Below are 13898 nucleotides of genomic sequence, written 5' to 3'. Positions count from 1 at the left end.
AGCGAGGAGGCCACGAGGCAGGGAGGCGCGCCCCCCACCCTTGTGGGCCCCTCGCAGCTCCACCGACGTACTTCTTTCTCCTATATATACCCATATACCCCGAAAACATACAGGAACACCACGAAACCCTATTTCCACCGCTGCAACCTTCTGTACCCGTGAGATCCCATCTTGAGGCCTTTTTCGGCGCTCTGCCGGAGGGGGAATCAATCACGGAGGGCTTCTACATCAACATCATAGCCTGTCCGATGATGTGTCAGTAGTTTATCACAAACCTTCGGGTCCATAGTTATTAGCTAGATGGCTTCTCTTCTCTCTTTGGATCTCAATACAAAGTTCTCCTCGATTCTCTTGGAGATCTATTCGATGTAATTCTTTTTGCGATGTGTTTGTCAATATCCGATGAATTGTGGGTTTATGATCAAGATTATCTATGAACAATATTTGATTCTTCTCTGAAATCTTTTATGCATGATTTAAATATCTTTGCAAGCCTCTTTGAATTATTAGTTTGGTTTCGCCTACTAGATTAATCGTTCTTGCAATGGGAGAAGTGCTTAGCTTTGGGTTCAATCTTGCGGTGTCCTTTCCCAGTGACAACAGGGCCAGCAAGGCACATATTGTATTGTTGCCATTGAGGATAAAAAGATGGGGTTTATATCATATTGCTTGAGTTTATCCCTCTACATCATGTCATCTTGCCTAATGCGTTACTCTGTTCTTATGAACTTAATACTCTAGATGCATGCTGGATAGCGGTCGATGTGTGGAGTAATAGTAGTAGATGCAGAATCGTTTCGGTCTACTTGTCGCGGATGTGATGCCTATATACATTTTCATGCCTAGATATTCTCATAAGTATTCGCTTTTCTATCAATTGCTCGACAGTAATTTGTTCACCCACCGTAGAATTTTCTATCTTGAGAGAAGCCACTAGTGAAACCTATGGCCCCCGGGTCTACCTTCCATCATATTATTTCCATAGCAATTTTCTATTTCTATTACTGTTTATTTTCCAATCTATATCATAAAAATACCAAAAATATTTATCTTATTATCTGTATCAGATCTCACTTTCGTAAGTGACCGTGAAGGGATTGACAACCCCTTTATCGCGTTGGTTGCGAGGTTCTTGTTTGTTTGTGCAGGTAATAGGTGACTTGTGTGTTATCTCCTACTGGATTGATACCTTGATTCTCAAAAACTGAGGGAAATACTTACGCTACTGTGCTGCATCACCCTTTCCTCTTCAAGGGATAACCAACGCATGCTCAAGAGGTAGCAGTACCAATCTGAGGTTTTGAGACAAAGATCAGATACAAGAGATGAACTAGGGTTTGAGAGGAGATGGCGCTGGTGAAGATATTGATGGAGATTGACCTCCTCCCGATAAGAGGATCATTCGTGATAACGATGGTGACGATTTCCCCCTCCCGGAGGGATGTTTCCCCTGCAGAACAGCTCCACCGGAGCCCTAGATTGGTTCCGCCAAGGTTCTGCCTCGAGACGGCGGCGCTTTGTCCTGAAAGCTTCCTTCTTTTTTTTCCAGGGCAAAAGACACCATATACCATAAGATGGTCAACGGAGGCCTACCGGGTGGCCCACGAGGCAGGGGGCGTGCCCAGGGGGTAGGGCGCGCACCCCACCCTCGTGGACGGTGGCTGGCTCCCCTTTGGTGCTTTCTTCGCCCAATATTTTTAATATATTCCAAAACTGACTTCCCTGGAGTTTCGGGACTTTTGGAGTTATGCAGAATAGGTCTCTAATATTTTCTCCTTTTCCAGCCCAGAATTCCAACTGTTGGCATTCTCCCTCTTCATGTAAACCTTGTAAAACAAGAGAGAAAAGGCATAAGTATTGTGACATAATGTGTAATAACAGCCCATAATGCAATAAATATCAATATAAAAGCATGATGCAAAATGGACGTATCAACTCCCCCAAGCTTAGACCTCGCTTGTCCTCAAGCGGACGCCGATATCGAAAAATATGTCCACATGTTTAGAGATAGAGGTGTCGATAAAATAAAATACAGACATGAGGACATCGTGATCATTCTTAGCACACCAACATATATATATATATATATATATATATATATATATATATATATATATATATATATATATATATATATATATATATACTTATGCTAAAGTAACAATCTATTCACAATGTCGAGTATGAATTAGAAACTTCATTGAAAACTAACAAACTATCATCTTAGTCATTGAAGCAATGGAAATTTATCATAACATCAGAAAGAGTCAATATAAGAGCTTTTCAGCAAGTCCACATACTCAACTATCATTTAGTCTTTCACAATTGCTAACACTCACGCAATACTAATGGGTATGAAGTTTTAATCGGACACAGAGAAAGATAGGGGCTTATGGTTTTGCCTCCCAACCTTTTACCTCAAGGGTAATGTCAACAATAATGCTTTATGAAAACCCACATCCAATTAGCTATATATATCAGGATCTTTCCAACACATAGTTCCTGCCAAAGGATAAAATGTAAAAAGGAAAGGTGAAGATCACCATGACTCTTGTATAAAGTATAAGACAAAAATAAAAGATAGGCCCTTCGCAAAGGGAACGGCGGTTGTCATGTTTTTTTATGGTTGGATGCACAAAATCTTAATGCAAAAGAACATCACTTTATATTGCCACTTGTGATAGGGGCCTTTATTATGTTGTCTGTCGCTTTTATTTCTTCCATATCACAAGCTCGTATAAAGCTTATTTTCTCCACACCAATAGATCATACATATTTAGAGAGCAATTTTTTTTGCTTGCAACAATGACAACTTACTTGAAGGATCTTACTCAATCCATAGGTGGATATGGTGTACTCTCATGGCAAAACTGGGTTTAAGGATATTTGGAAGCACAATTAGTATCTCTACTTGGTGCAAAGAATTTGGCTAACATTTGGGAAAAGGCAAGCTCAACATGTTGGATGATCCATGACAATATAATTTATTTCGGATATAAAAAAACATAACCGATTACGTTGTCTTCATTGTCCAACATCAACTTTTAGCATGTCATATTTTAATGAGTGCTCACAATCATAAAAGATGTCCAAGATAGTATATTTATATATGAAAACCTATCTTTCTTTATTACTTCCTATTAATTGCAACGATTACCAAAACTATCACTACTGGAATCTGGCACTTTGCCATTTGTCATGGCAGATGGCAAAGGCATGGTCGGCGGATGGCAAAGGCTTTGCCATCTGCCAGCAGATGGCAAACGGTTTATCTGAAACCCTGCCGGCAAACGCTTCTTTGCCGTCTGCTGGCGGATGGCAAAGAGCCTGTACCTTTGCCATCAGCTGGCAGATGGCAAAGCCTCTTAACGGGGTTAGCCCCGTTAGAAGGCTAATGGCATACTTTGTCGTCTGCCGGCAGATGGCAAAGGCTGCAGGTTCTTTGTCGTCTGCTAGCAGATGGCAAAGGCTGCATGCTTTGCCGTCTACCTGTAGATGGCAAAGTTGCCATCTGCTGGCAAAGGCAGATGGCAAAGGGCCCAAATAGGCCAGCCTAAATTTTACATGTAGATGATACGTGGCCTCTTTGCCATCTGCCAGCTGATGGCAAAGTGCCTATATTGCCCCATTTAATTTTGTTTTTTCTTATATCAATTCATTTTCACAGAAAATCAAACACAAATATATTTATATGACCAATATAGCATATTCAACACATATTACCAATAGTCATGAACACATATATATCGAACACATATCCAACACATGTTACCAATAGTAGCAAGTTTCATCCATACATATACATAGTTTCATCAATATTACACAGTTTCATCATAGGTAGCAAGTTTCACAAAGTCAAAACAAAAACTAAAGACAAGCACTCCATCAACCGAAGCTTCCGTGATCTGAAGCAAATCTACAAAATGGGAAAGAAGAAAGTTAAAAGAAGAAGACTAGAAGAAGAAGATTATTATGGTGCAACTAAAATGTGAAGATTATTATGATGCAACTTATATCTGTAAAATAGGTCATTTTGGAGCTAAGTATGGTTATTATGTCATTTTTGAGCCACCTTGGAGCACTTGATTTCTAACGTCCGGTAGCATGTTCGTGGAAAAAACAAACATATAGCAAACAGAAATATATGAAACTATAGTTTATATATGAAACAGCCTAGAAAAAAACTATAGCTTACAAAGCTTAGTGAACTAAAGTATTAAATTCAATAAACTTTATTTTTAGAAAAGATAAAAATGATTTAAGTTGTGAAATATCATCCAATACTTGGTCCTACCATCCTAAAAAATGCTGATAATAGGCAGCCATAGTGTTGTAAAGTACATAATCCTATGGGTATGAAAATTAATCATGTCAGAGAGGTAAAGAAAAAAATCAAGTAAATTCAGCCTCTTGCACACCAAATCGATCTGTTGTTGCACCTAAGACATGATTTTTCTGGATTATAAGAAAACAAAATTGGAAGAGAAACTTCAGGGAAAGAGAAGTTTTCTTAAAACTGCTGCATATAGTACTCTTATTTGGCGTGAAAGGTACTCCAAAGTGTAGTACGTATTAGTTAAATGAGTAACCCTTAGCTGAAAATGTAGTCAGAGTGGCCATTTTAAACACTTGCGACATTAGCAATGTGTAGTCTTAATTTCAGGAGCGGTCTAATTATCTCTAGGATGGGCCACAGCAAATTCATACTAATTCAAAATTGAGATATTTTTTCAGGGATAAGAATATTTGCTGCTACAATATATTGGACTGAACTCAAACAATGAGTGTTTCTTTCTTCTTTAAATACAATTGGCATTTTCATGCAACATGGATGAAACGATGAATAGATGAAATCAGCCTCTTATAATTACAACATGAAAAAATATTAGTTATATGCTTTGTTCCCACACATGTATTCTGAAATATGAAGTGGCACAATGAATCTAGACCTAATTTATCAAAACAACTGTGCAAATGAAATTAAGGGGACTATAGAAGCCTGTTGAGGAAATAGATATTTGGAGATTATATACAACTACATTTGTGTATCCTTAAAATACCTAGGAGAAACAAAATTTGGAGATCATATACAACTACATATTTGCTAAAAAGCACGGACACGGTGTATCCTTAAAATACCTAGGAGAAACAAAATTTGGAGATCATATACAACTACATATTTCATATTTGTTTTCACCCTTGATGCCATAATCCACGTATTTGTTTCAAATACAGTACACATTGGTAAAGCTCCATGTATTATAAATATACGATATGCAAAGAACAGTAAGGAGCTGCGGATGGCACATGCTATTTTTCTCAATTTACTATATGTTAGATTTTAGTATAAAAGAGAGAATATCGGGTAATTTTCTACATGGGCTTTTTTCGCAGAATGATTTTGTTGTAATAAATAATTCACCATAAATGTTTTAGGACCTTAGGGAGACACTCGTGTTGACAGATTTAGGAAACAAATATGCATATAAGAATGCTCGAATATGGTAACTTTTATGAAACGAAACAGCAATGGCTACCACATGGAAGCATGTGCAGAGATATCTAAGAATCTAAAATGAGTAACGTACCAAGGCTGTTTCATGGCTATAAAAAAGAAGTGAAACAAATGAACTTCAGTACGTACAGCAGTACTATTAGAGTTGACGAAGGGCTGGTGTTGCTTGCTGTTTTCCTGGCGGAGGAGGGAGATCGGGGCTGGGTAGAAGAGGTGGGAAAGATGTCAGACGGAGATACTTTTTACAGGGAGAGACGAACATGTTTTTTTGTAGGCTCGGAAAGAACTCCTTATGTGGGATAGTTCTTGAGGACTCTATGAGGGATTTCATCTGACGGCTCCAGAGGTGCAACTCTCAGATCGGATGGATGATTTTGTTATGTTCTCTAGGATTAACGTGGTGTCTCGATTAGTGCCTCCAATTAGTAAATACTAGTCGTCAACCCGTGCACCTGCACAGGCTAGCACTTTGGAAGAAAAATAAGTGCCGACGAATGTTGTAATATTCACTACATGTGCAAACTTGTAATAACTAAATTGTATTTACTTTATGTATTCTGGATGTTAGTGTGAGTGTGTCATACAAATACCATGGCAATTAATACTGACCTGTGATGTTCACTGTACCAGTGCCATCTTAATTAAACTGTAAACAACTAACTATAATGAGCACCCGTCAATTTTCATTTTCATATCTAACAAACACCCATGTTTTCTTTAAACAATTTAGTACGTTAGATATGAATTTCTCACAACATGTTGACCAAATATAATATAACATTTTTAATCATATGAAGCTTATAGACATTGCGGGGATAAGATAGGGCGTATGTCTTTGCCATAGCCTCTAGTGCTGTTTCATAGATGATCGTCACCACCAAGTATTTTTTATCTTTTGTGAACATCTATGCTTCTGAAGCTTGCTCACACTACAACATTTTTTAAGAACGAAATGCACCTCAAACTACGATTATGTGCACAAAAATTGAGGAGAAAGGATGCATCTAGACGTTGGCAGATATGCGACAGTTATGGTACTATCAGTATTGAGCATTGATATGTGTACGATGTTCTGCGTCCGATGGGCGTACACCGGCACCATTGAACCATTCATACTCAGATCCAAATCAGAGCACACCACAGGATCAATTCCGTATAGGGATCCGACAGAAAAGTGTTGTACACACAGAACTTTTCACCTTTAATGTCTACATTAGGAACATGCAATGGACAATTCGGATGATATAATTAAACACATGAATTTTCTAATACTGACATAGAGGAATGATTTTCCTTAAAGTGTAATTGGCAAGTTACTCTTAGCAAAGATTGTATTCAACATAAACAGAGATGATTAATATTCGTAGCATGAACAGAGCATTATCTTGATGATGTAATAATTTACAGATTTTGTGCAACGACATGCCTCTTGAATTCACAGGTTTGTAATGAAATATGGAAAACATAAGATCTCATATTGGACTTTTATTAAAAACACATAATTTAATTTGCATTGAACTTTTACGATTGCCTGGTGAAAAAATTGTTTTTTCATAGAGATTTGAGTCGATGGAAATTGCCCTCTAAAATGTTGCTCAGTATAAGTAATCTTTGGAAGTATTTTGTTGATCAAGAAATCCTTATGGTATTTTTATGGATTTATGTCCGCCATAATTCCTACATAAAAAACTCAATCAAGGGGACCATATATTTATTTGTTGGTATCTTCAAAAAAATCTAATACGACCCTGTAAGTGATCCCCAAGTACTGCATAAAGGCCCAATCATGTTAATTCAGTAAAACAGGGACCTAGTTAGGGGAATCAATCAAGATCACCCTCTGTTTTCCCTCAAAAAGATCACCCTTTCTAAATATATATCCCAAAAATAATATAGAATGGTCAGACTGAATTTTAGTTTGTTCTCATTTCTCGGAAGCTCATACTATCTATCCCGGTCACATGGAGACTCCTTAGTAATTTTCAGGCTGAGAAATCGTATAGAACATTTTTAGAGGTAGAAATCACATGAAACTACCTAGACAATATTCTGCTAATGAATCAATAGATCAATTATATGCTGTTTTGAAGCTTGCATGTTCATACACTCTATGTTGCAATGAGTTGAGGATTATTAACTGCAATATTAATATATCTACTGGAGGATAAATTGATCAATCTTTTCCTCGCGGTACAGTTGTAATAGCCCAAGCTATAAATTGCAATATGACCAGCATGACTCTATTTAGAGAAACGTATACACCGCATTCCGAGAGGCCACATTAGCAGGCTGATACACACATTCTTTTTACTCAACACTGTATGAACTGATTCTCTGATATTAGTGTAGTCACAGGAAGTAAAAAAATGGCTTAGCTTGAGAGTATATATGCTGATGTGTGCATGATCTCACCGAAACTGGAAGATATAATATGTTTGCTTAATTTTAGTCCACTTACTCAGCCAATCGACCTGAATCCAAGCTCACACTTCAAACAACATTCATGTACTAATTCCATCCAGGGAGCATCAAGTACCATTAGAATAGAACAGAAAAAGGCAGAAGACAAACCTGAGGGTGAGAGGGGTGAGACGGCAATGTAGTTGCCCAAATTTGGCATCATCCTCATTGTGCATGTATCCATCAAAATCTAAGAAATCTCATGCCGCTTCTGTCCTTCCAGACCAAGATGTGGTGGCGATTGGAAAGCTTGTATCCAATATTGGTGTTGATGCACGGATAGAAGAGCCATTAGGAATGCAGACGACCTGGAAAATCACGTTGGGGAAGGGATTCACAATTCATGATTGAAGCCGCAGCAGAACAGTTTACAGCCACACAGATGGGAAGATAACCCTGATCGTAATGAACACACTTATTTGTAAATTCAATTAGTACAATGCATCCATAGAAATCATAAATCTGCTGCCAAGAAATCACTCACATACTGGATGGCTGGGTACCCACATAGCAAAATGCATTAACTTGTGATTCCAGAATTAAACAACCAACAACATGCGCCAGGGTAGGATTTTGCACACAACAAGTACTCTGAAAATAAACTGCACACATGTACAGAACAGAGAACATGAGCCAGGACACTGATCCATAGGGAAGAAGGGGGACGAGCTCACCTTGCAGTTTAGGCTTCGGGGGCGTGGTCGTCCTGGTGCCGCTCCTAGATTGGGAGCGTCGCTCGGGCATCAATGGCGTCGGGGCTAGCTCCTCTGAGACATGGGGTCACAGCTCCTTGAAGAAGGCACGTCGGACAGCGGCGAAGATGGGATCCGGTGGGAAATAGATCGGGCTGACGGGGGCGGCGCGGTGGGCGGCCTAGATCTAGAGCAGCGACCGACGGGGACCGGCGCGGCCGGCCTTGATCCTTGGGGTGGCGGGCGGCGACCGGCGGGGAGGCGCAACTGGTCGGTCTCCTCCCTCGCGGTGGGGCGGGAATGGACCGGCGGGATGGCCTATCCTCCGGCCATGTAGGGGAAACCGACGGCGGCGGCGACCGGTGAGGGCGGCGGCGGCGACCGGTGAGGGCGGCGGCGACCGGTGAGGGTGGCGTGGAACCCTATCCAGCACGCACGGGAGTGGGCTGAGACTGATTCGGGGTGGCTGGGTTTTTTTTAGGGAGGCTGGGGGTTTTCTTTTCTTTAATTTTTCACTCTTTGCTTTTTTTAGCAAGGAGAGAGATAGTCCCATCTCTTTGTCATCTGCCAGCAGATGGCAAAGAATCTTTGCCGTCTGCTGGCAGATGGCAAAGAGGTGGGGCTGGTACGCCGTTACACTATTGACGGCCACAGGATTTGCCAACCTCATATTTACCATCCACTAGCAGATGGCAAATAATTGGCTGATGGCAATCATGTTCTTTACCGTCTGTCAGTTCTTTGCCATCTGTTTTTTATAAGCAGATGGCAAAGACGTTCTTTGTCATCAGCTGGCAGATGGCAAAGAGCTGGCTGATGGCAAATTCCCTGTTTCCAGTAATGTATGTTAGTCAACTCTCAGCAACTTTTATTCATCACACTCTTTATATGTGAAGTCATTACTTTCCGTAAGATCGATATGATATATTTATTTCTTTTTATTCTCTTCCCCTTTTTTATTCCCTCAATATCGTAGCAAGATAACCAAGCCCTCACAACTTGATTACATAGATAAGGATCATAAAGCAAAACTCAAAACTAGATCATACTAAAACTTTATTCTACTAAATCAAGATATAACCAAAAGGATCGAACTAAGTAAAACAGTAAAGATAGAAGTGTGATGGTGATACAATACCGGGGCACTCCCCCAAGCTTGGCAGTTGCCAAGGGGAGTGCCCATACCCGATACTCAGTTCTCCTTTGGTGGTAGTGATGATGGAGTTGTTGATGATGCGGGCTTGTCATCCATCTTCCAAGGCATAGGCTCACCATCATAGAAAGATGATCGAGTCTCCGGGATTCTCAAATCTGCAGCCAAACTCATCCTTTTGAATCTATATTCATACTCACAGTTTTGGTTTTGCAGGTCATAGATCTGGGCTTGGAGGTGCTCGATTTTCTTGTGAAGCTTGAAGATGGTCTCCCCAATGTTCTTGGCATCCAGCTTGTGGTTGTTGGTGAACTTTGCGGTCATCATGTGGTTGGCGTCGAGTCCGCGTTCCACCATCCCTTGGCACTTGAAAACTTGTTGCTCCATTGCTTCAAGTCTTGTCTCCACGCTTCCGGTCCTCCTTGGTCCCTCAACATCGCGGATGTGCAGCACCCCCTCACGCATCTCAATGGTTTGAGGGTGTTGCAGCACCTCCGCGAGGTAGGGATTGATGACATTCTCGAAAAACTTGTCCTTGGAGGCGCTTGAAGACGTCACGGTGATCTAGATCTGTTAGAAAAATAGCTCGAAACAAAACCAGGATATATTTGCATGGTACGGTGGTCAAAACTTTCGGGGGATTATATAATGAATCTTTACCGACCAAAAAAAGTATCGCGCAAGAAATCGGAATCCGGAGGGCACACGAGGTGCCCACGAGGCAGGGGGCGCGCCCTCCACCCTCGTGGACGCCTCGTGTCCTTTCCGGACTGCTTCTTATTTTCCTATTTTCTTAAATATTTCAAAATGGAGAAAATTGCTATTAGAACTATTTTGGAGTCGGTTTACTTACCGTTCCACATACCTATTCCTTTTCGGAGTCTGAAACATTCTGGAAAGTTTCCCTTATGTACTCCTCCGGGGTTACGATATTAATAACATTGGTTTCAACATTTATGGGATTACTTGAGATATAATGTTTGATTCTTTGACCGTTCACCACCTTCAGATTTGTGCCTTCGAAGTTGTTGATTTTTATGGCACCGGAACGATAGACCTCCTCGATATTGTAAGGACCTTCCCATCTAGAGAGGAGTTTTCCTGCAAAAAATCTTAAACGAGAGTTGTACAATAGAACATAATCACCTACATTAAACTCACGCTTTTGTATCCTTTTGTCATGCCATCTTTTAACTTTTTCTTTAAACAGTTTGGCATTCTCATAGGCCTGGGTTCTCCACTCATCAAGTGAGCTAATGTCAAATAGTCTCTTCTCACTGGCAAGTTTGAAATCATAATTGAGCTCTTTAATGGCCCAATATGCCTTATGCTCTAGTTCGAGAGGTAAGTGACATGTTTTTCCATAAACCATTTTATACGGAGACACACCCATAGGATTTTTATATGCAGTTCTATAGGCCCATAATGCATCATCAAGTTTCTTGGACCAATTCTTTCTAGATCTATTAACAATCTTTTGCAAAATTAATTTAAGCTCTCTATTACTCAGTTCCACCTGACCACTAGATTGTGGGTGGTATGGAGATGCAATTCTATGATTAACATCATACTTAGCAAGCATTTTACGAAAGGCAGCATGAATAAAATGTGAACCACCATCAGTCATTAAGTATCTAGGGACTCCAAACCTTGGAAAAAATAACTTCTTTAAGCATCTTAATAGAGGTGTTATGATCAGCACTACTAGTTGGAATAGCTTCTACCCACTTAGTAACGTAATCAACAGCAACTAAAATATGTGTGTACCGATTAGAGTAAGGAAGCGGTCCCATATAATCAAAGCCCCAGACATCAAATGGTTCAATAACAAGTGAATAGTTCATAGGCATTTCTTGACGTCTACTAATATTACCAATTCTTTGACATTCATCACAAGACAAGACAAACTTACGGGCATCCTTGAAAAGAGTAGGCCAATAAAAACCGGATTGCAATATCTTATGTGCAGTTCTATCTCCAACGTGGTGTCCTCCATAAGCCTCAGAGTGACACTTGCGAAGGATCTGTTCCTATTCATGCTCAAGTACACAACGTCTACTGACACCATATACTCCTTCTTTATAAAGGTGTGGAGCATCCCAGAAGTAATGTCTTAAATCATAGAAAAACTTTTTCTTTTGCTGGTATGTGAAACTAGGAGGTATAAATTTAGCAACAATGTAATTAGCATAATCAGCACACCATGGAGCAGTACGAGATGAATTTATGACACCTAATTGTTCATCAGGAAAGCTATCATCTATAGGTAGTGGGTCATCAAGAACATTCTCTAACCTAGACAAGTTGTCCGCAACGGGGTTCTCAACTCCCTTTCTATCAATAATATGCAAATCAAATTCTTGTAGCAAGAGAACCCATCTAATAAGTCTAGGTTTAGCTTCTTTCTTTTCCATAAGGTATTTAACAGCAGCATGATCAGTGTGAACAGTTACTTTAGAATCAACTATATAAGGTCTAAACTTATCACAAGCAAATACAACTACTAAAAATTCTTTTTCAGTAGTAGCATAATTTCTCTGGGCACTGTCTAGAGTTTTACTAGCATATTGGATAACATTTAATTTTTTATCAACTCTTTGTCCTAAAACAGCACCTACAGCATAATCACTAGCATCACACATAATTTCAAAGGGTACATTCCAATCAGGTGGCTGAACAATAGGTGCAAAAATCAAGGCTTTCTTAGGTATTTCAAATGCTTCTACACAATTATCATCAAAGACAAAAGGAACATCTTTTTGTAAGAGATTAGTCAGAGGCCTAGAAATTTTTGAGAAGTCTTTAATGAACCTCTTATAAAAACCGCCATGACCAAGGAAACTTCTTATACCTTTAATGTCCTTAGGACACGACATCCTTTAAATAGCATCAACTTTAGCCTTATCAACTTCAATACCTCTTTAAGAAACTTTATGCCCCAAGACAATACCTTCATTAACCATAAAGTGGCACTTCTCCTAATTCAAGACAAGATTAGTTTCTTCACATCTCTACAAAACTCGATCAAGGTTGCTTAAGCGATCATCGAAAGAAGTTCCATACATGGAGAAATCATCCATGAAAACCTCAACAATCTTTTCACAAAAGTCAGAGAATATAGCAGTCATACATCTTTGAAAGGTAGCAGGTGCATTACATAAACCAAAAGGCATATGTCCATAAGCAAAGGTATCGAAAGGGCAAGTAAAAGTGGTCTTTTCCGGATCCTCTTTCGACACAGGTATTTGAGAGAAACCAGAATAACCATCTAGAAAGCAAAAATCTGTATGTTTGGATAATCTTTCTAGCATTTGATCAATAAAAGGTAAAGGGTAATGATCCTTTCTAGTATATTTAATTTGCGGAAATCAATTACCATTCTATAACCTGTAACAATTCTTTGTGGGACCAATTCATCTTTATCATTAGGAACAACAGTAATCCCTCCCTTCTTAGGGACACAATGGACGGGACTTATCCACTAACTATCAACGACAAGATAAAATATACCTGCCTCCAGAAGCTTTAGCATTTCATTTCTTACCACTTCTTTCATCTTAGGATTTAACCGTCATTGGTGATCATCAACCGGTTTAGCGTCTTTCTTCAATTTTATTTTGTGCTGGCATAGAGTGGGACTAATGCCCTTAAGATCATCAAGAGTATATCCAATAGCAGCTCGGTGCTTCTTAATATCTCTTCTTCCTGCTTTGGAAGGTTAGCACTAATAATAACAGGATATATCTTCTGTTCATCAAGATAAGCATATTTAAGAGTATCAGGTAACGGTTTAAGCTCAAACACGGGATCACCCTTGGGTGGAGGAGGATCCCCTAGAATTTCAACATGCAAGTTGTGTTTCAGAATAGGTCCCTGTTTAAAGAATACTTCATCTATTTCCCTTCTTTCATTCATAAACATATCATTTTCATGGTCTAGCCAATATTGTTATAAAGGATCATTAGGAGGCACAACAATAGAAGCAAGACCAATAATTTCATCTTTACTAGGCAATTCTTTATCATGGGGTTGTCTACGAAATTTAGCAAAATTAAAATCATGAGACATATCCCCTAAA

The 13898-nt window shown here is 39.4% G+C and overlaps 1 long non-coding RNA gene across 1 annotated transcript; it reads right to left on the bottom strand.

Moving 5' to 3' along the window:
• Positions 1-3768: 3768 nt before the first annotated feature.
• Positions 3769-9107, bottom strand: LOC119330834. The gene is made up of 3 exons (XR_005160289.1): positions 8650-9107; positions 8087-8283; positions 3769-3916 (listed from the first exon to the last, which is right to left on the bottom strand). It is a non-coding gene; the product is annotated as an uncharacterized LOC119330834 (long non-coding RNA).
• Positions 9108-13898: the final 4791 nt, after the last annotated feature.

This window comes from Triticum dicoccoides, chromosome 7A (assembly GCF_002162155.2).
Source record: "Triticum dicoccoides isolate Atlit2015 ecotype Zavitan chromosome 7A, WEW_v2.0, whole genome shotgun sequence".
Classification (NCBI taxonomy): Eukaryota; Viridiplantae; Streptophyta; class Magnoliopsida; order Poales; family Poaceae; genus Triticum; species Triticum dicoccoides.
This window is presented reverse-complemented; position numbering and strand designations above follow the sequence as displayed.